We start from the raw sequence: 20,213 nt of genomic DNA, 5'->3' as shown, positions 1-20,213 counted from the left end.
GAAGTATCAATCAGTCAAAATGAGAATATGGGCAGATCACAAGCAATGAACTCACCTGTGTACAGGTAGTATATAAATTAGTCTCTTTGTTGAAAGTGTTCATTAAAGTTATGTGAAAGTTATGAAGCTGGGGTTATAAAGTTGCTCCCTGTGAGACTTGGGGCTAAAATTTAATTTTTCTGGACTTCATTCCATTATTCTTAAAATGATGAATTTCAAATCAGTGTCCCAACAAACACTGTTCTAGGAAATTAAGTGTTCATACAAGGAAAAGATGTGAGGGTTCACCATGTACAAAGCTTTTGATGTTCAGTTGAGTGGGGAGAACATGGGATTCAAGACAGGTAAATGGGCTACTTTCCTTCAAAACATTTCAGTGTTTATTACGTGTCAGTTTGGAAGGTGAATATCCAAGAGAAGACACAGCTTTTTGCATCTCCCCAGATCCTTGACCAAGGTTGCCTCTCGCTGTGGTAGATAAAGCCACATCTCCTGGTTCAAGCTGAGGGATGCTCTTGTGGATGATCTGCAAAATTTGTGACTGGGAGGACACTTCTTGATTCTTGGAGGCAACCCATATTCCTCCTTTATTTCTTCCTTGATAGAACTGTTCTAAAGAGCTTCAGTGGTGGGGAGGTCCTTTATATTCTGGGACACTGCACCCCTAGTCTCCCATGCCTTCCTAACAGTATTTAGGTAAAACCAATTAACTCACAGTTACAAGCCAACCTTGAATGTAGAATAGGTTGAAATATAACTTAACCTAATGGAAGAAAGCTGCATTTTTTTATTATGATTCACTCCAAAATAAAGTTTGTGTAAAATTTACACTAGTGATTTAAAACGAAATCATTTACTTGAAAGGGAAAAGAGAGGTCTCTCAATCTATTATCAGAGAATCAGTTTCAAATGTTTCTGGGGATCTAGCTTCTAAGAGCTCAGCCTTGTATCCTTTTTCTCTAAATAAATAATATAGTTGTGACAGCCACAAGGAGAACCTTTTTATTGGGAAGATATTAAAATTAGAAACTTGTGTGCCTAGGGTGTTTGTATTAAGCTTGGTAACTGAATGTTAATGCACCTTGAACGAGTGCCAGTTCAGTACATAATGTGTCCTGCTAAAATGAATCATTATAGTATAGTATTTTAAATTTTGAAGAATGCTAGGATCAAAAGAATTCCAGGTGAAAAGATAGCCGACTAAGGTTCTAATGTCTTATGGCTTCTAAGAACGGTGCTAGAATTAAAAGGAAATAATAGATTCCCAATTTGGTTGTAACAAAAAATGACGTAAATGTACTTTGTCATTTTCAGAGGGCTCTGTCAAACTGCAAACTATTGGCTTTTTTTTCTCCTTTTCAAAACTATCAGTAAACTTTTCTCTTTTTAAAATGACTCATCCTGTTCACATCTACTTTGGGGGAAAATTGGTAAGTTATTTAACTTCAAAATAAGCCATATCCCAGCCTTCATAAGGGTGGTTCCTGGAATCAGTCTAATTTTGAGTCCTCATTGCTGGCTAGAGCTTATTATTGCTAGAAGAATACGTGCTGACAGGCAGAGACAAAAAGGTCATGGAGAAGGTCACTTTTAAACAGAAATATGATTTATATACTATAAAGCACTCTATTATTATTAGATACGAATGGAAGTGCCGGGAAAGAATATGGGACTTGAAAAGTCTCTTATTTCCGAAAGTTCAGACAGATTTTAAGGGGAAATTGTGCCATGAATCTCTATTTCACCAAGAATGAGGCTGCATGGTGAGCAGTGCAGACAATATTACAGACAGATCTATAAACCAAAGTAATTGTATTATATTTTAGGTTAAACTAGCTAAAATATGTGATTTTGTCTGGGTAGGGAGAAATAGCATTTATGCACATAAAAGTGAATGTTTTCTTAAATTAGTAATGATTGGTTTTGAAATGCAAAATCTGCTAAACATGGTGTTTTAGGCAGCTCAGAACCACTGCCTTTGCAGTGGCCAGTGTTTTGTATGTTTTTGTATTGTTTTATTTTTTCCTTTTTTTTGGAGGTGGGAAGGAGAGGAGGGAAAAAAGGGGCAGGGGAGAGAGAGGAAACTACTATAGCTTTGAATCAACGTTAGAATATGATAGATCTTAAAGAGTCAAAACCAGCTTTAGACGTATATACTAAATGCTAAGAAACAAAAGAAGGCTAATAAATTCAAATGACATCCCAAACCACAAAAAAACAGGCCCTGTTACTTTACTGAAGTTAAAGATGTCTTATTGGCACAGGGAAGAGCATTTTCTTGCCTGGAGCAGTGTCCCAAGTTCTTCAGTTTATCCATCTGCAACCGGTTGACTGTTTCACATTGGTGATGAATTATTCCGTTTCCTCAGTCTAATCCTTTTCATTTATTTATATTTTATGGAGGAAACATAAAAGGCTTCTTAGAAAAATCCAACTGTTTTTGATAAACCTTGTCATGTGCAAATAATGGAGCCTTGTCAGGACCAAGCTTTTCTGGAAATTTATACCTTCTAATAATAATTAAAAGGGGAAAAAAAGAAAATCAGAAACAAATAAGAAGTATATTGAATTGGATTCAAAGCATGTTTGTGGCTTTGAATCAGTGGCAATAAAGCTTTTTCTATCAAAAAATGTTTAAACATGGCAGTGGAACTAAAATCCATGTTCAACTTGAATTTGGCATTTTTCAAATAGTGAAACCATGACTTCAATTTTGAAGCCTAAGGAAGAAAGAAAACATTTAGTTCTCAGCGAAGCATTAGATGAATAGTCTGGATCTGGAACGTGAGAAGGAATGGGACCTCAAGATAGGCTGTAAAAAATTCTCAGCAAGAGGTTTTTAATTATTTCTGAAGAAGTACAATTTATAGGAATAAAGACATATATTTTAGCTACGGATCACACATATCTGGGTTTTGATTTTCTAAGTATTTTTTCTCGGGTTTGACAAAGATATAAATATGTTTAAAAATTAATAACACTGATTAGTAATGTCTACAAATTGAATATTCTGAGAAAAAATGTCCAATTGTGTGTTGATTTCTGTCTTTTACTTCCTTGTATATTTCTTTTTTTTTTTTTAATTTATTTTTGGCTGCGTTGGGTCTTCGTTGCTGTGGCGGGCTTTCTCTAGTTGTGGCAAGTGGCTCCTACTCTTTGTTGAGGTGCACAGGCCTCTCACTGCGGTGGCTTCTCTTGCTGTGGAGCACGGGTTTAGGCACGCAGGCTTCAGTAGTTGCGGTGCACGGCCTTCAGTAGTTGTGGTGCACGGGTTTCAGTAGTTGTGGTGCACAGGCTTAGCTGCTCCGCGGCATATGGGATCTTCCCGGGGGGCTTGAACCCGTGTCCCCTGCATTGGCAGGCAGATTCTTAACCACTGCGCTACCAGGGAAGTCCCTTCCTTGTATATTTCTATTAAATCAGTCGAAACTCTTCAGCTAATTATAAAAGTTCTATTTAACAGATTTCATTTGCTTTGAAATTTTAAGGAAATATCCTATTCCTATCTTCCCCCAATAGTGTAGAGCTTCTGTTTATGGTAGAAGTTCTCAACACTGAATGTTTATTAGAATTTTCTAGGGACCTCTAAAAGTGTTGTTGCTTGGCTCACCTCAAACCAGCTGAAACCAAATCTTTGGGGATGTGGTCCTGGTCATCTGTGCTTTTAAAAGTTCTTCAGGTGATTCTAATGCACAGTGAAGTTGAATCCTATTAGATTAAAATATTGTTGTGGGACCAATAGCCTTATGCTCATTTAAATGGCCAGAAGTCTACCCACTTTCCACCACTGCAGGGAGTGGACAGAGGATAGGTGTTGGGAATTCACAGAGTTCTGAGTTCAAATCCAGATTCTGCTATTTACTTAAAATATGATCTTAATCTTGCCTATAAAAGAGACTGAACAATTTTTAGAAGGCTGCAGGGAGAATTAAATAAGACAACTTAAGACTGCTGAGGATACTAGAGAAGAGGCCAGACTGCATCCATACTATAAGTAGATTTGTCAGGAGAACACCTCATCCATGCAGGTGATGAAAGATGTCACCTCCCTTCTTTGTTGAAATGGCCTTTGGGGGCAAATGTAGCAGTAAAAGGAGGAAATACTCTGTGGCCAAAGGAAAACATTATTACTTAATTATTAAAAAAGAAATCATCTCTGGACACACCCTGTACATCATAAAAAATGAGAGAATCTTCAAGGCCACCCAGCCCTTCCATCAACTTGGAAGATGCTCCTGTACAGAAATCACGAGGACCGAAAAGGCAAATTTGAGTCAGCTTCTCCCTCCTCACCCTGGATCTTTTTTCCTCCTTAAGGAAATGAAAGAGAGAGATTTAAAAAGAATTCCTGTATTTCTGTGTGGGGTTGGCCAAGAGACCTTCTGTATTCAGCACTATCATTAGGACCATTTAGCCTCCTTGGGTCGTTGGCATGTTCTATATTGGGTTACCCATGTCAAACAATTTGCAGAGGGCTGCCATCTACAGTTATTCCACAAATGTTGCTTCCCTTCCATTCCCCACCACATCATTTTCCCCTTCACTATCTCATTCTTGTGTATCAGTGTTTGGTATCCCTAGCTCTTCAAATCTTCTTGGCATTCTTTTTACAACTTGACCTAGTACACCTTCCATGTGGTTGATGGCCCAATGCAGTTTCATTGATTGTATTAACTTGCTAGGGCTGCTATACAAAGTACTGTGGACTGAGTGGCTTAAATAGCAGAAATTGATTTTCTCACAGTTCTGGAGGCCAGAAGTCTGAGACCACGGTGGCAGGAGGTTTGGTTCCTTCTGAGGGCTGTGAGGGAAGACATGTTCCAGACCTCTCTCCTTGGCTTATAGACGGCCATCTTCTTCCTGTGTCTCTTCACACCATTGTCCTACTATGAATGTCTGCGTCTGTATTTCCTCTTCTTATTATAAGGACACCACTCAGATTAGAATAGGGTCCACCCTAACAACCTCATATTAACTTAGTTACTTCTGTAAAAAGCCTGTCTCCAAATACAGTCACATTCTGAGGAAATGGGAGTTAAGACATTCAACACATGAATTTTGAGTGGCGTGGCAGGGGGGACACACATAATTCAACCCATAACATTGACTAAATCATGGATGGAGTGAATAAATGTTTGATGAATACAGAATGTATACAACTCCTTAAAAGGTCAGCCAAACTAGAGGCTTTTCAATATGCAAATAAATTTTTATAACCTTAAAAAACTTGTAAATTAAAAATTTTGTTTCACAGGAAACATCTACTTCTGTGTTTAGAACTTCTAGAAGTATCTTTATGAGGTAAGCATATTCAGTAACCCTGAATTTTACACACAGATTTCTTAAAATATAATTCTTATTTATTTTTTTTCCTGGAGTGATAAAGACAAGATTAAAGGACCAGACACAAATATTGTGGATTGTTTTCCTCTTTGCTTAAATGCTTTCCAGCTAGGTCCTTTAGCAGTTATACATGTTTTGAGACAAAGATAACGCCTTTGACATTTTTCATCTCAGACATCTCCTTCCTAATCTCTTTTGGTGCAAGTGAGTTCACATTTAAACTAGCTTAAAAAATGGAGCACTGTAGGTCCCTGTCTTGGTGGGTAGATTGTGGGTGGCAAACATCCAGAGGTGGCTAAGCTGGGAAAGGGTTAAATGGCCTGAGGTCTGCATTCATTTGGGGAGCATCACACAAACCAGGAGGGCAATGATTACAAACCAGATCAGGAATGAAAATGTTAGACAACGCCATTAATTTCCAAAGTGCCCAAGGAAACCAGTGGATTATTCTGGTCTACGACAAAGGCATGGAATCTAGCCGTGGAAGCTTCCACCAACTGTGGATAGTGAGGCCAAATAGATGAAAATAATTATGCCACGAAAAATACCTTTTCTCTAGAATCAGAACTACCATTGACGACAGGCTTCATAGAGTATGCCCTGATTTAATAGTGAAGTTTTATGTGTGAATCATTGGGACTAATATGCAATTTGTAAGTAGGAAACATTTTTAAGTTTCATAGAGAAGATAAAAATTAGCAGAATTATGAAACTTCTAAAAGGTGTCTCTAACTGTATTTGGAATATTCACCAGGATGGACTGTGTAAAATTGTAAAAATGTGTATATATGCCAGGTTTGTGTTATAAGCACATTTAGAGAAATGGTTTCTCTGTACCAGAAAATAATTAAATAAAATAATCTATTATCCATGTAACTCATTACCTTACCTTCTAATTTTTGTCTTATTTTCTAATTTTTTCATATAATTATTATTGGACTGTGAAATTTATAGCAATGATACCTAATTGGAATTTTTAGTGACAAAGTAAAGTTAGATATTGGCACCATCAAACCTGAATTTTACTAGAGATCCATCAAAATGATCTTTTAAAATGTTAGCCATAATCATTTCAAACTAATTTTAAATCTTAATTATAGTTTTCATTTTAGCCATATGTATTGCTCTGGATATGGAGAAACAGTAGCTGATTAGTAGTATTCCAAAAGTTATTACAAGTGAAGAGCGTGTTTTAAAATAATGATGACAATGTCTTGGATATAAATCATTCTGAAGTATCTGAGTTTAAGTTAGATTTAGCAAGGCTTGTTGGAGGAAGGAGGGGGAGAAAAAATAAAATCAGCCACTGTTCCTAAAATTTATTTGAAAAGGCAAATTTTTAAATTGTATTAAATCTTCTGAAATTTTGGAACTAAATTTTTTTCATCTATGACACGACACTTCACTAGAAACTGCCCTGCATGTCCCTCCCTAACTCAAAAATGTATTCTATTATCCATTCTTCTGCCTTTAATCATAAAGCTGCATCCATCCACCCATACTGGCACACATATACTTCCACATGTACCACTGTCTCCACCCACTCTTTAGTCTCTAAATGATTTTGAAATCAGAACATTTTCCACTCCATTCACGTTTGCTAAATTGTAATTCACATGAGTCAGTTGGAAAGCATATCTCAGTAATTTCCAATGAAAAAGGAGACCCTAGCAGGGAATAAAGGCACATGCTCTATACAAGAAGGGTTTAATAAATATATGTTTTTACCATTCATTTGGGGAAAAATTCAAGAAGCATTCTGAGATTTGGAGACATGTATTTGCCTTTCAGATATCTTAACACTTAAAAAAAGGCAGCTTTTAGACTTGGGCTTGAATAGCAAGCAAGTGCCTCCAGATGAGAGTATTTCCAACCAGGTAAAGCTCTCACCTGGCAATTTGAAAATTGGGGTTCTGAGCAGCTAAATGATCAAGTAGATCTGCAAACCTCTCAATGAACCCTAGCCAACTCTTAGATGAGTTTTCAGTAAACCTGGGCTGAGTTTGGAGAAATTCAAATAAATTTTATGGTTGCAGATGGAAACCAAGCCCAACTCAGCAGTATAAATGAACCTGAAACTCAAGGGCCATCTCAAGAGGTCTGAACCCAAGCAAACCAAAACAAAGTAATGATTCCCAGGGAACACTGGTAGCCCTCAGTGCATTGTCTTGGCAAAAGCTGAGCACAGATTTATTTTATATTATTCATAAGTGATAAGTGAGAAAATTAAGAAAGATTTCCTAAATGGATTGTCTGGAAGTTCTGTGTGATTCAGAGGCAAAATGAACAAACTTTCAGGCATTGCTCCCTTCACACAAAGTTTTCAGAAAATAATTGAGAGTTTTTAACTACTATGATAACTATATAAAGACATTAACAGTTAGACATAAGCCAGAATGCCTTTCCCTAAAGTGAATCATTCTGTCCACAGTCCTTGACATCTGGATTCCAACCTCATTTCAGGTGTTCTGGTTGACCACCGGCTTCCACATGATATCGGGTCAGTGCCTCACATGCTTGGTGTAGCTGAACATCTTTCTAATTTTGAGAGCACCTGGAATCCAGGCAGCTAGAAAAAGAATTCTTTGACTTCTTCCTGAGGGCTTTCATAAATAACAATGTCAATAGTTCACAAGAGAGGGGTGTGTGTGTGTGTGTGTGTGTGTGTGTGTGTGTGTGTGTGTATCTGTCTATCAGTCATGTCTTCTGGAACATCAAGGAAATGTAGTTCGAAAAATAATATTTATAATTGAACCAGCTTTTAATTTCCCAAGAAAGTCCATTAATTTTTCATCTTGTTGACTCCTGGTTTCAGCAGTTATTAAAGATCAAAGTATCCCAAATTGTTTCTAGAAGGGAGAGGAGAATACTTATAGTGACTAGTATGTACTGGAAACTGGGTATGCTCATTTGATATCTGTTTCTTAGAAATTTTGTAAGAATTGAATAAGAAAAACTCCAGTTCCCACTATATAGAGGTAACTTGATAATTGTTAACTCTCCTCGTTATAGCCATCATCATCATCATTGCTCTTCTATCAGGGCTCATTGCCAGGAACACCCTTAACTGCCTTTGGCAAAAAAGAGACATAGGAAGAATGTGTTTTCTATGCCTCTACCTCCCAGTTTTCATTCTTGTCCCCACTTCTAGAAGTGCTACTTGCAGTCCATCCACTGGGTGTTCATAAGTATTCTCATGTTCTTCTTACCAACTTTTCTATTAAAATTCTCCTGGATAGTCTCTGTCAAACTTTCTTTTAGAGAAAATGGCTACTTACCTTTGAATATTCTGTGAAACATGACACAAACAAGTTATTTAATATAATTATAGCAAATGAAGCTAGAATCTCTGAGTTTGGGACCATATGATTGCTTTTTTTTTTTAACATCTTTATTGGAGTATGATTACTTTTTAAGGCCTTTCCCCCATCTCCCCATCCTTGTGATTCTAAAATGTAGACAGAGTTGAAAACTACTGCTTCACATAAATTAACATAACTTTACCTATGCTACAGACATCCAGAGATTCCTAATAATTGAGTATCCATACATTGATTAAAAGGTTGTTTTGTCACAATATATTTTCCTGCAACGGGTTTTCCAATAGAGGCAGGAGGCTGATATTTAATAGGAATCACACATTTTTATGTCAAGTTCCTGTAAGCAACATTATTTGACAATCTGGTTTACTCTGAGACCTCTCAAGTTGTCACCCAAGCAAGGAATTCACTTTGGTTTGCCAGTGGTCCATAGATCATGGTTTGTGAGCCATTCATCTAGGAGTTTCAGTTTTATTTTTATGCAAATAAACTGAACAGCAAATTTTTCTCTCATTACCCAAATTGCTTAAGGAGTTATCTATAAGAAAATTTATTCAGTAAGCATTTATTTAATTTTCCGATAGTCGAGACACTAATGCCCAGTGTTAGAAATACAGAGGAATAGACTTTATTCTTTTTCTTATGATCTCAGTAGAGAAAAAAACTATAGACAGTCAAGTTTACATATAGACATCCCAATCTTGTTCAAACCACAGTCTCTGACTTAGAAATCAGAAAAATAAGTTCTCCAGAAGAAAAATATATATTAATGAAGACCATTTTGATGTTTTTCTCTCCCTGATCAACTTCCAAGACTCCAAGAAATATGGTCCTATCTATGGAGTTCAAATGGTAGCCAAAAATATAATCATCCTGTATCACTCCCTAAATCATTCTAGGTCAAGTGAGTTCACAAAGTGCTATTTGCCCTCTTGTTTGTTTGTTTGTTTTTGAAGCTTGTTTTATGGAGTACTTACCATGTGCCAAGCATTGCCCTAGACCTTTCACTCATTATCTCATTTATTTTTCCTGACAATTCTGTGAGGCAGGTATGATTATTCCTTGTCATTTACAGACAGGGGAAACTGAAGCACAAAGAGGACTGATACCCTTGTAAGTGGCCCAATTAGGACCTGAACCTCAGCATTCCTGCTCCAGGGTGTGTGTTCTTAAGTGTTACCCTACAGCTTCTGTGCACATTATTGTATTAGCGGTTCTAGGAAGTTGTGAGGTAGAGAGAGTTGGTTAACATTGTTCAAGCCTGTATTTGACCAATGTACTTTATTGTGTTTGCTGTTGAGGCAAACCTACTGAACCCCTGAGAGGTAGTGTCCCTTAAAACAGAGTGTGGGGATTACTGCTTTAATGTGTGACATTTGATTTTCTGTTCTTTCATGTCTTCATTCCTGCTGATCTCTTGTATATATTCTGGTGGTTTTAGACTGAAGATTCAAAAGCACAAGAGGACTCATGGCAATGCACTTAGGATTTCTGAGTTTTCAGGAAGCTGCCCTCAGGACCTGGCGGGGTCACGTGGTAACAGAATGAATTGCAAAATGTGTATTCACATCTCAAGTGGACAGTGGCCGGCCTGCTCCTGTTGGCTATCCCAGCATAGGGTCTGTCTAACATCCATCCACCTTGATGCCTTTCTTTTAGATCCCAGCTGCTCGTGTTAGTGCTTATGAGTGTAAAATAAAGTAGCTGAAGCATGATCAAAAGTGTAACCAAAACTGCCTCCAAGCCCCCATTCTGTAGAAATGCTGAGTCAGTTGGACGCAGGTGCATTGTGCCCAGTCAGCAAGCAAAGTAGCTGAGGGAATTTGCAGGGAGAACCATTCATAAGAGTGGTGACCTCATACACACTTATAAGCTAGATCAACTTGATTCCAATCTGAATGCTACCAATGGATGAAATGCATCTCTGAAATCTACATCTGAAATGATTCTCATGCATGCCTCCCTCTCCTCCTTTACCACAATCCCTATCACAGTAATAACCCTCATAATTGCTTGTCTATATGATTACAATAACTTCTTAATCTGTCTCCCACTTCTGGTGTCCTTCTGGTGTATTTATCCTCAACAGCTCTGCGAGTGGTTCTCACACTTTACTGTGCATAAAAACCATTGGAAGGATGTGTTGAAAAATGCAGATTTCTAGCCCATTTTTAGTCCCATTTATTGTGTCTAGAAGTGAGCCAGTAATCTAAGCAATCTATATTTCTTTGATTAGTCATCTCCATGTAATTTTTGTGCAGGTTGCTTTCACTTTGAGAAATTGTTCCAGGCTGTTATCTAAAATACAGTGGTAACACAGAATGATTTTTCTCCACAAAGAAATGTCTCTCTTTCTGTAATAGAAAATAAGTATGGACTTGGAATGAATATGAGAAGGGACTTTGAGACTCAAAAGACAAAATAGGAAGGTAAAAGGGAATTTGTGCGTCTAGTGTAGATACCAGAACTTGTTCTGATACAACTTTCCTGGGAGATCTGGGGAAGTGACTGTGTAAACAAATAAAAATAATTGGATTTGAAAGATCAGGGTAATGGTGGTGTAGAGCTCCCTGTCTACATGTAAAGTTAGATGAGGTCACCATAACTTGGACAGAAACCTCCACTTTCTCTCCACTTTAAAAAAAAAAAAAACATTTTAGATCAAGCAATGTGATCCTTGCAGCAGTGAGCAGGGAAAACATCAGATTTAAAGAAGCTACTTATGGGACTTCCCTGGTGGTGCAGTGGTTAATAATCCGCCTGCCAGTGCAAGGGACACAGGTTTGAGCCCTGGTCCAGGAAGATCCCACATGCTGTGGAGCAACTAAGTTAGTGTGCCACAACTACTGAGCTTGCACTCTAGAGCCCGCGAGCCACAACTACTGAGCCCAGGCCCCTAGAGCCAGTGCTCAGCAAGAAGAGAAGCCACCACAATGAGAAGCCCGCGCACTGCAACGAAGAATAGAGAGCCTGCAAGCAGCAACGAAGACCCAACGCAGCCAAAAATAAATAAATAAATAAATAAATTTAAAAAACAATAAAGAAGCCACTTCTCTAAATGAGAAAGCCACTTTTCAACAACATCAGTGACAGAAGCAGAGGCAGCAGAAAACAGATCTTCTCATTTTTTCCCCCTTGGCCTGTAGTGCATTGTTTAGGATCATGATTATTCTCTTTGGAATTAGTTATATAATTCTTAGACTAGTCTTAGACTATTGGTGGAAGTAGGGTGGAGGTCTAGAGATAAAGGTTGGAGTCCCTGCTTATCTGAGAAATGGAGGCTTTAGTAAATAAACTTCAATATTAAAAAGAGACATAGTGGGCTTCCCTGGTGGCACAGTGGTTGAGAGTCCGCCTGCCGATGCAGGGGATGCAGGTTCATGCCCCGGTCCAGGAAGATCCCACATGCCGTGGAGCGCCTGGGCCCGTGAGCCATGGCCACTGAGCCTGTGCTTCCGGAGCCTGTGCTCTGCAACGGGAGAGGCCACAACAGTGAGAGGCCCAAGTACCACAAAAAAAAAAAAAAAAAAAGAGACATAGCATTATTCATGCTCCAAACAATAAAGAAAACCATGCCCCTGATCATGCCATTTCCCTACTTAAAAGCAGTCAGTGTGTCTCCATTGCCTAGTCTACATGGTTCTGACGCCACAATATGACATGAAAGCTTCTTCACAACTCTGTCAACAAATAGTTCCAGCTTCATCTGCCTCGCTCTTAAGTTCATGCAGTTTGGTCATATTATTTTCTGGTTTTTAAATTGCTGAGTGTTTTCAGATTTCCATGTTTCTTTTCTCTTGTTCTTCCCTTTACCTGTAAATTATAACTATCCACTCTTTAAAACAATATTAAATGGAACTTTCCTATTGGATAAATAAGCAAATGAATATATTTTCAGATGAGAAAACAGATTCAGAAAAAATGAAATTTTTCTCCTATAGCCAAAAAGTTAATCAGTGCTGGAGATGTGGTTAGAAGTCTAGTTCCCTGATCCTAATCCTCTTCTTCATATGCCGGTGGCATCTTCATTCAGAATCTCATTGATGCCAATCTGATCCAGTTCTTCATAACAATTGTTTACCTGAACCTCAGGTGACCTGCCCCAACTCATGTCTCACCTGATGCACTGTGTGTGTATTGCCACTGTAACTTAGAGATACCTACTCACTACAGCTCCTACCACCTTCCCTAGACTTTGGACAACCCTGACTCTAACTGTGATAAACTGCCAGTTAGAATAGTTAGAACTGGTCAGTTCCCTGATCACTCTATTGATAAGCTACATATACCAAAAAGAGAGTAACAATTTAAATTATTCCATAATTAGGACTGTTGTAATCCTTAGTTACTGGCCTTACTTTGGGACATGAGAGATCCTGAAGATACTCTGCTCCTGGGGAGGATGAGAAAAGAGCCTCTTTCAGGACCAAAGGGCACAGAAGAGATGGAAGGGAGTGGACATAAGATGAACTTCACCCAAGGTCCACTCTGCTTCCTGAGCTACAGTTTCCATTTTAGAAAAGAAATCTGGTGAAGTAAATTTTGTAAGGGGGGAAGAAATATAACTTCAGCCTGAAGGATGCCTGGAGAGAAAGGAATCTGATTTTAGAATTTAGAATATGAGCATTTTAGCTTGCTGCATTGTCTCTTTATTTATGTTCATGCTTAACTCAACTGTAGCTTCTGGGTATTTCTCATGTCATTAAAAACCAATGGTGCAGCCAGGAGAATAGAAAGTAAGATGTTGCTTTGTTTACTTTTGTTGCCATTCAGCATTTCATCTCACAGCCCACAGGGAACCTCTGGCTATATTCACAATTATAGTGACAGAAGTTTAAATAAATGCAGTGGGAGCCCACTGGTTCTCAGTGTAATAAATCTGAATGCACGAATGGAAAGTCTCTTGGAAGCTTCTTTTTCATAGATGTGAAAATAAACCACTGATATTTTATTTTTCTTTAGTTTTGTGGTGGGAACAAAGTTAGGGAGAGAAAACTGCAGGCAAAGATGCAAAGATTCTTTCACTAGAACTTCAGCTAAGTGCCTGTCACTTTTTATCCATCCAGTTAGAATTTGGAAAACACAGATTCTTAAATACAGCAAAATACTAGATCTTCTCTGATAAAACCCATTGGAAGTTAGAGCTGTAAGGAGAGCCTTGTTGACTGAGACTAACTTGTTGATTTTGTAAGTGAGTCACCTGACCTAGGTGTCTTTCTCAAGGTCACACAGCTAGTTTGTGGCATCTGTAGGTCTAGAAACCAGGTCTCCTCACTTGTTGCCCAGTGTTTTTTACACCATGCTTCCTGGCTTCCCCTCAACCTCAACAGTTGAATTCTTTCTTGGAGTCTGGAAGACATAAGGCAAAGTTGGAGAGCAAGTGCAGGATAGAAAGTATGCAAGCAAAAGATGTGTACATGTAACACTTTTCTGGTTACAGCCCTATGAGGTGAGGAGCTCTTGTCTACACCAGCAGCCCTGTGATCCAAGGGCCCTCTGCAGTTGGTGCAGATCTTCAGATGCAAGCAAGAAGATGGCCATAGCCATGGCACACTGCAAATGGAGCAATGGCCTCATCAGGGTGAACGGCACCCCTGGAGATGATCAAGCCATGCACACTGCAATATAAACTACTGAAGGCTGTTCTGCTTCTTGGCAAGGAGTGATTTTTCTGGGGTGGACATCTGAGTCTCAGTGAAGGGTGGTGGTCACATGGCCCAGATTTACACAATCTACCAGTCCCTCACCAAAGCCCTGGTGGCCTATTACCAGAAATACATGGATGAGGCTTCCAAGATGGAGATCAAAGACATCCTCACCCTGTATGAGTAGGTCCTGCTGGTAGCTGATCCTCATCACTGTGAATCCAAAATGTTTGTAGGTCCTGGTGCCTGTGATCACTACCAGAAATCCTCCCGATGGAGCCCATCATGAGGACCAAGGATCACCTTGATAATAAACAGTGGCTGTAGGATTTGAAGTTTAAAAAAAAAAAAAGTACAAGGAGCTAACATTGTTTCTGCAGTAAGGTAGATGTCTTGGATGGTCTATTCAAGGGAGTTCACTTAGTCCAACTTAATGAAACCTACATCCTTTATGTACTGAGGAAACACTGGCTACACATATTGAAGCAGTATTTCTGGATTATACATACCAGTTTGAGCAGATGTATCATGGGCAAGAACCCAGGTTGAATTTTCTCTGGTGGCTCCAGTAGAGCTGTTGATGACCCATCTTACTTTCTCAGATGCAATGAGGCACAACACAAAGAGACATGTACCAGTGAAATCTTCAGAGAATATGCTGTATCTGGGACAGCTTGCTTTGGTCTCACAAATTGGTTCTGCAGGAATATATACAGTCCCTCCATTTAGACAAACTGAGGACTGCGGCGTTGAAGTCAGGATCAGGAGGCAGTACTGGATACTGAGGCAGAGTTCACTGGTCTCTGGGCTTTAACAAGAAGGGTTGAAGGAGATGGGTAGACCTGGAGACTAAAGGGAAGTTACTGAGTTAAAAAACCAAGACCATAAATTGTCAACCTGAAGACAGGCTGACAGAGAACATACAGATACAGAAGCAATGACATGGAAACCTAATGAGAGAGAAAGCTTCAAGTTCAAGTTAAAACCTACAAGGATGAAAGGACAGCTGCAGCACCTTTGTATCTAGCTCCTCCCATCTTAGGTATGTGTGGAGAGGTACCTCGTCCACACTATTATACTGACATGACTGTTAAGAGATTCTCTCTGCTTCAGCTCTGATGGAATCAAATTTGTATTCACTCCCACTCTCCTCACTAAACTTTGTGGATTTCTCTCTTCATGATTATTTTAGCCTATTGGCCAAATGATGTGGTTGGAACTAAAGGGTTTCCATTATTATTCATGACTTTACCAGAATTACTATAAAAAGACAGTTGACTCAGCATTCTTAGCTTTATCAAATGAATTCACATGAAGCTAGATTATTTTTCTCTTCTTTATGATCTACTTTTCTCCTCTAAAAGGATTTTTGAATTAATTTAAATGTCCTATTTTTAAAACTTTTTATAGACCCATTCAATGACATAGTTCTCCTTTCTACCGTCCCAAGAAACATCATGAATTCATAGTTTAAAACCTTACACATAATGAGATCATGTCATTTTTAAGGTCATGGCTTCCATAAACAAATTCTCAATCTGATTTTTATGAAACTCTCCCTTTAATTTCTTTCTGGGATGTTGTATATCTAGAGACCTTCCTCCAATGCCACCTAGTCTGAGTGTTGATTTACATGTTTTTAAATACAGTGGGCAATTTCTGATTAGATGTCATTTCCAGCTACAGTGAGGACAGATCTGTACCCTAACTTCTCCCCTTTTTTGTGCCCACTTGTACATTCAGTTGTGTAGCCTTGGAGAAGACTAATCCATTCTCACCTAGCATTATACGAGTGCTGAGATATAGCCTGAGTGGTGCTAATGAACCCAATGTTTCGGGGCTGATTGACAGGAGACCTCCTTATTCCATGAACTACCCCTCATAGAGCCATCTTGGGAGAGTGTATTATGGGTCATGAGGAGAACAGGGCAAAAGGAGCATGGTTGCACAAGTCCCAAAACTTCCTTATGAGAAAAGTGATTAAAAATCCTGTTGATTGGTAGTCAGAACCATCATATTTTCAAGAAAGACCAGAACAGTACGCTGGGTAGCTATGATTCCATATTAATTCATTGCTTGGTGATTTCCATTTCTTGTTTATATTCATTTTCTTCATTGCTTTATTATACTCAATTTCACCCTTTATTTCCCACATTGTTATTGTTAATGGTGTAATTGATGAAGTATGCTCTGCTAAAGCGATGTGCATTTTTTATAGCTGTCTTCTCTAGGCACAGTGAAAACCCTAAACAGCCTTGAAATTAAACGTAATATATTTGCATCTGTATAGTTTTTATTTTAGCATCTGGAAATCATTTAGCCAGTTATTTATTTGAAAACTGGCCTTAGAGCAGTAAAGGACCATGCATTGAAGTGTGTCTATACTGAGCTACCGAGTCAAACCCAGGCTAGAAACTGTGATTGAATCCAGACAGGCTGCTGACCCAGTGGAGAAGGGCTGTTCTAACACAAATTGGAACCTTCACTGATTCATGAAAGATAAGAATCACAATCTCCATCACCTGAATTTCAGTTCTAGCTCCAACCAGCATTAGCAGGTAGACAGCAAACCAGTAAATTCCTTGCTGGTTTTCATGATTACATTTGAAACCCAGTTATCATGGGGATCCTGGGAGGGAATGTTTTCTCCTACTAAGGGGAGCAGAAATATGAACAAGTTGAACTTGCTATCAAAGGCATATGCTATCTGTTTTCTATAAAATTAATCTCAAGGGATTGAGGAGGGGAGTGGGGTGGTATGAGATGGTAATCGACAATTTGGAGAAAATGCAAGGAACACACAGGGACAGAGTTTTTGAAGACAATAGACACATATAAAATATATGAGAAAGGCTTTGAAAAAATAAGTGCTCAAATTTCAAAATAAAGTTACAAGGTCTAATGTCCCTTAACATCCTGATCTGTACACAGTATTGTTCCATAAATATCAGTTGCTTCCACCTTACCTCTTATCACTTCTCCCTCATCCCTTCTTTCTTGCTTATATCGTTCCTTTCTTTTTAAATTTTTTTGAATAGGCTTATTTTACGGGAAATTTTCATAATTAATGGAAAAATTGATGTACAAAAATGTGGCTTATGTTCTCTTTTTCAGAAATGCTGTGCTGAGGTACATTTTGTAGACTATAGTAACTCTTTATAACGTTGTCACACTCAAGCCAAACCTTTATAAAAAGTGAGTATAATGTTGGCTTTCACAATTAAAAAGGAATCTGGAAAACTGGGAAAGGTGTCAGTGAAAGGCACATGGAAAGCCCTGAAAGGATGAAACTAAAGAACTGGATGAGTCATTAGTCCAGACCCTGTTCTCTTACAGCTGAAAAAAACTGAGTTGAAAAAGGGGGAAAGTTTTATTACAGTTACAGTTTTATCCTTCCTGTTTCCATGCTTCTGAAGTCCACACAACTTGAGAGCTGTACCTCCAAGTAAATGAGTATTGTACATAACAATTCGAGTGTCATACCTTGCCATAGTAGATGCTCAATAAAATGTTAGCTTCCTGTAGTGGACAGACTCTAAGATGACCCCCAATTATCTCCATTTCTTAGTATACATGACCTATGTAATCCCCTCCCTCCTTCAGTGTGGGCTAGACCCATGATAGCTTCTAACAAACAGAATTCAGTAAGTGTGATGAAGTCCACTTCCATTAAAAATTGCATAAGATGTTGGCTTTCATTGTGCTAGCAGACACTTTTCCTTGCTGGCTTTGAGGAAGCAAGCTGCCATGCTCTGAATTGCTCAGTGGAGAGGCACACAGGAGAAAGAATTGAGGGTGGCCCCCAGTCAACGCGGCAAGGAATGGAGGCCCTCAATGCAACAGCCTTCTAGGAACTGAAACCTTCCAACACCATAGTGTTTGGTAGCAGGTCATTACCATTTGAGCATTCAGATAAGATCCCAACTTTGAGTACCACCTTCATTGCAATCTCGGTTGAGACGCTCTAAGATGCTCAAAGCCCTTTGCTTATATTTCTGGCACGTTGAAATTATGAAAATAATATGTGTGTATTGTTTTAAGCTGGTAAATTTTGTGGTAATTTGTTACACAGCAATAGTAACTAATATACACCATCATTTCCCCATCCCTCCCCAATTTATGAGACCAGTTTTGCTCCTGGAGACCTATAAAGAAGTTTTTTCAATCTCCTTTTACTAAATCTTCACCCTCTGCCACCATTTTGTCTCTGGATGACACATTCTTTGTACTACATAGTCCATCTTTCTTTTTTTTTTTCTGAGTTTGTCTTCTCCCTTGAATCCCAGACACCAAGATGAAGTCCTGGACTCCTTTTTCCTGCTACTGGACCATCCTTAATAAGATAGGATTTTCATTAACTACTTGCTGTGTTCATTTGCTATAATATATGCCCAACTTTGCTTGAATCAAAACCTCAGATCTTGGACACTATATAGAATAATGCTACTTAGTCCTTCCCTGCCCACCTTACATTATTATTTCAGATCCTTGTCTGTATAATAATTAGTTGGTGGTTATATTTCTAAATATATATTCCAGACTTTACCTAGTTTTTCTTTCAGATGCATCCAAACTCCTGATCTGACCCACAGTGTTATATCATTGAATGAAAGTATTATTAACAGTGTCTATGATATCACTGAATCAAAGACTTAGAGGTAAAGCCAAGACCAGATTGGATTTTCTTAGCCCTTGTTAAATAATCTTTCTACAACATTTTGCAGCTTCCTTGAAAAGATTAAAAGACAACAGACCATCTGGCGCAGACAAAATAAAGATAATCAATGATGATTTTCAAGTATATTCATAAAGGTTGTTGCTTTTTCATTTCCACTGGAGATGGAAGAAGAGAAAAGGTGCTTAAGCTGTGTGCCACATACTGAAAATTATTTATTATGGCAATATTTTCTTGAGAATGCTGTGAAAATTCCTTCTAGAGTAAATTTCTTTCTACCTAAGATATGTTCAGTATTGTACATGAAGGCAGAAAATGGCCTAAGTCACCTCGAGCATCCAGCACAATGCTTCTTATTTAGTAGGGATTTAACAAACAGTTTAAAGTAAAAGGTAAATCTAGCCTTGAATTCTAAGATAAATGAGCCATTGACAGAAATGGAAACTACACAAATAAAATCCAAGAGACAGCACAATTGGTATTTAGGTACATAATAAAATCTACTCTCTGTAAAGTTGGAAAATAATATTTGAAATCCTACCTTAAACTGTCTACTTAAATGGTTCGTGTTGATATATCTACCTAACTCAAAACACAGGGCTACTTCCCCAAATAAGTTAAACATTTGAAAATACAATGTTAAAGAGTGAAAAGATCAAGGTAAAGTTATGTCTACCTCTTACTGGAAAAGTGATCAGTTTTGACAAGTCGGCCTCAGACAAGATAACAACCATTTATAATAACCATACATATGTGTGAAGTTTGATTTCACCAACCATAATATGGTCACTTTAAGTGTTGAGCAATCTTAATGGCCATAGTGATATCAATAGCTAATAGATCTTATGCATTTAACAAGTTTTAGATATTATGGTAATTGTTTTCCATGAATTATCTCATTAAATCCTTACAGCAACACAATTACATATAGAAATTATGATTATATCTATGTACTAGAGAAGAGAAACAAAATAAGAGAGGTTAAGAAATTTGCCCAAAGTCACATAGTTAATAAGGGATGGAACTGGGCTACAATCTAAACAGTCTGATTCAAGTACAGTAAGTGCCCTACATCTGAACCTTCAAGTAGCGAACTTTCAAAGATGGGAACGTGCATTTGCATGTCCAATCATGTAAGTTAGTTCACTTGTCTGGCATACATTGTCACGTGCATGCATTCTCTACAAGTGGTTGTGCTTTTGTGTACTTTACTGTACAGTACTGTATAGA

The 20,213-nt window shown here is 38.2% G+C and overlaps 2 pseudogenes; one reads left to right on the top strand and one right to left on the bottom strand.

Moving 5' to 3' along the window:
- The first annotated feature begins 289 nt into the window (after positions 1-289).
- LOC114487376 (40S ribosomal protein S16-like) lies at positions 290-14,597 on the top strand (annotated as a pseudogene).
- A 131-nt stretch (positions 14,598-14,728) lies between these two features.
- Positions 14,729-14,897, bottom strand: LOC112065095 (40S ribosomal protein S29-like; annotated as a pseudogene).
- Between the last annotated feature and the right edge of the window lie 5,316 nt (positions 14,898-20,213).

This window comes from Physeter macrocephalus, chromosome 2, assembly GCF_002837175.3.
Source record: "Physeter macrocephalus isolate SW-GA chromosome 2, ASM283717v5, whole genome shotgun sequence".
Classification (NCBI taxonomy): domain Eukaryota; kingdom Metazoa; phylum Chordata; class Mammalia; order Artiodactyla; family Physeteridae; genus Physeter; species Physeter macrocephalus.
Note: the sequence above shows the minus strand (reverse complement) of the source record. Positions and strands in the feature narration are given on the sequence as shown.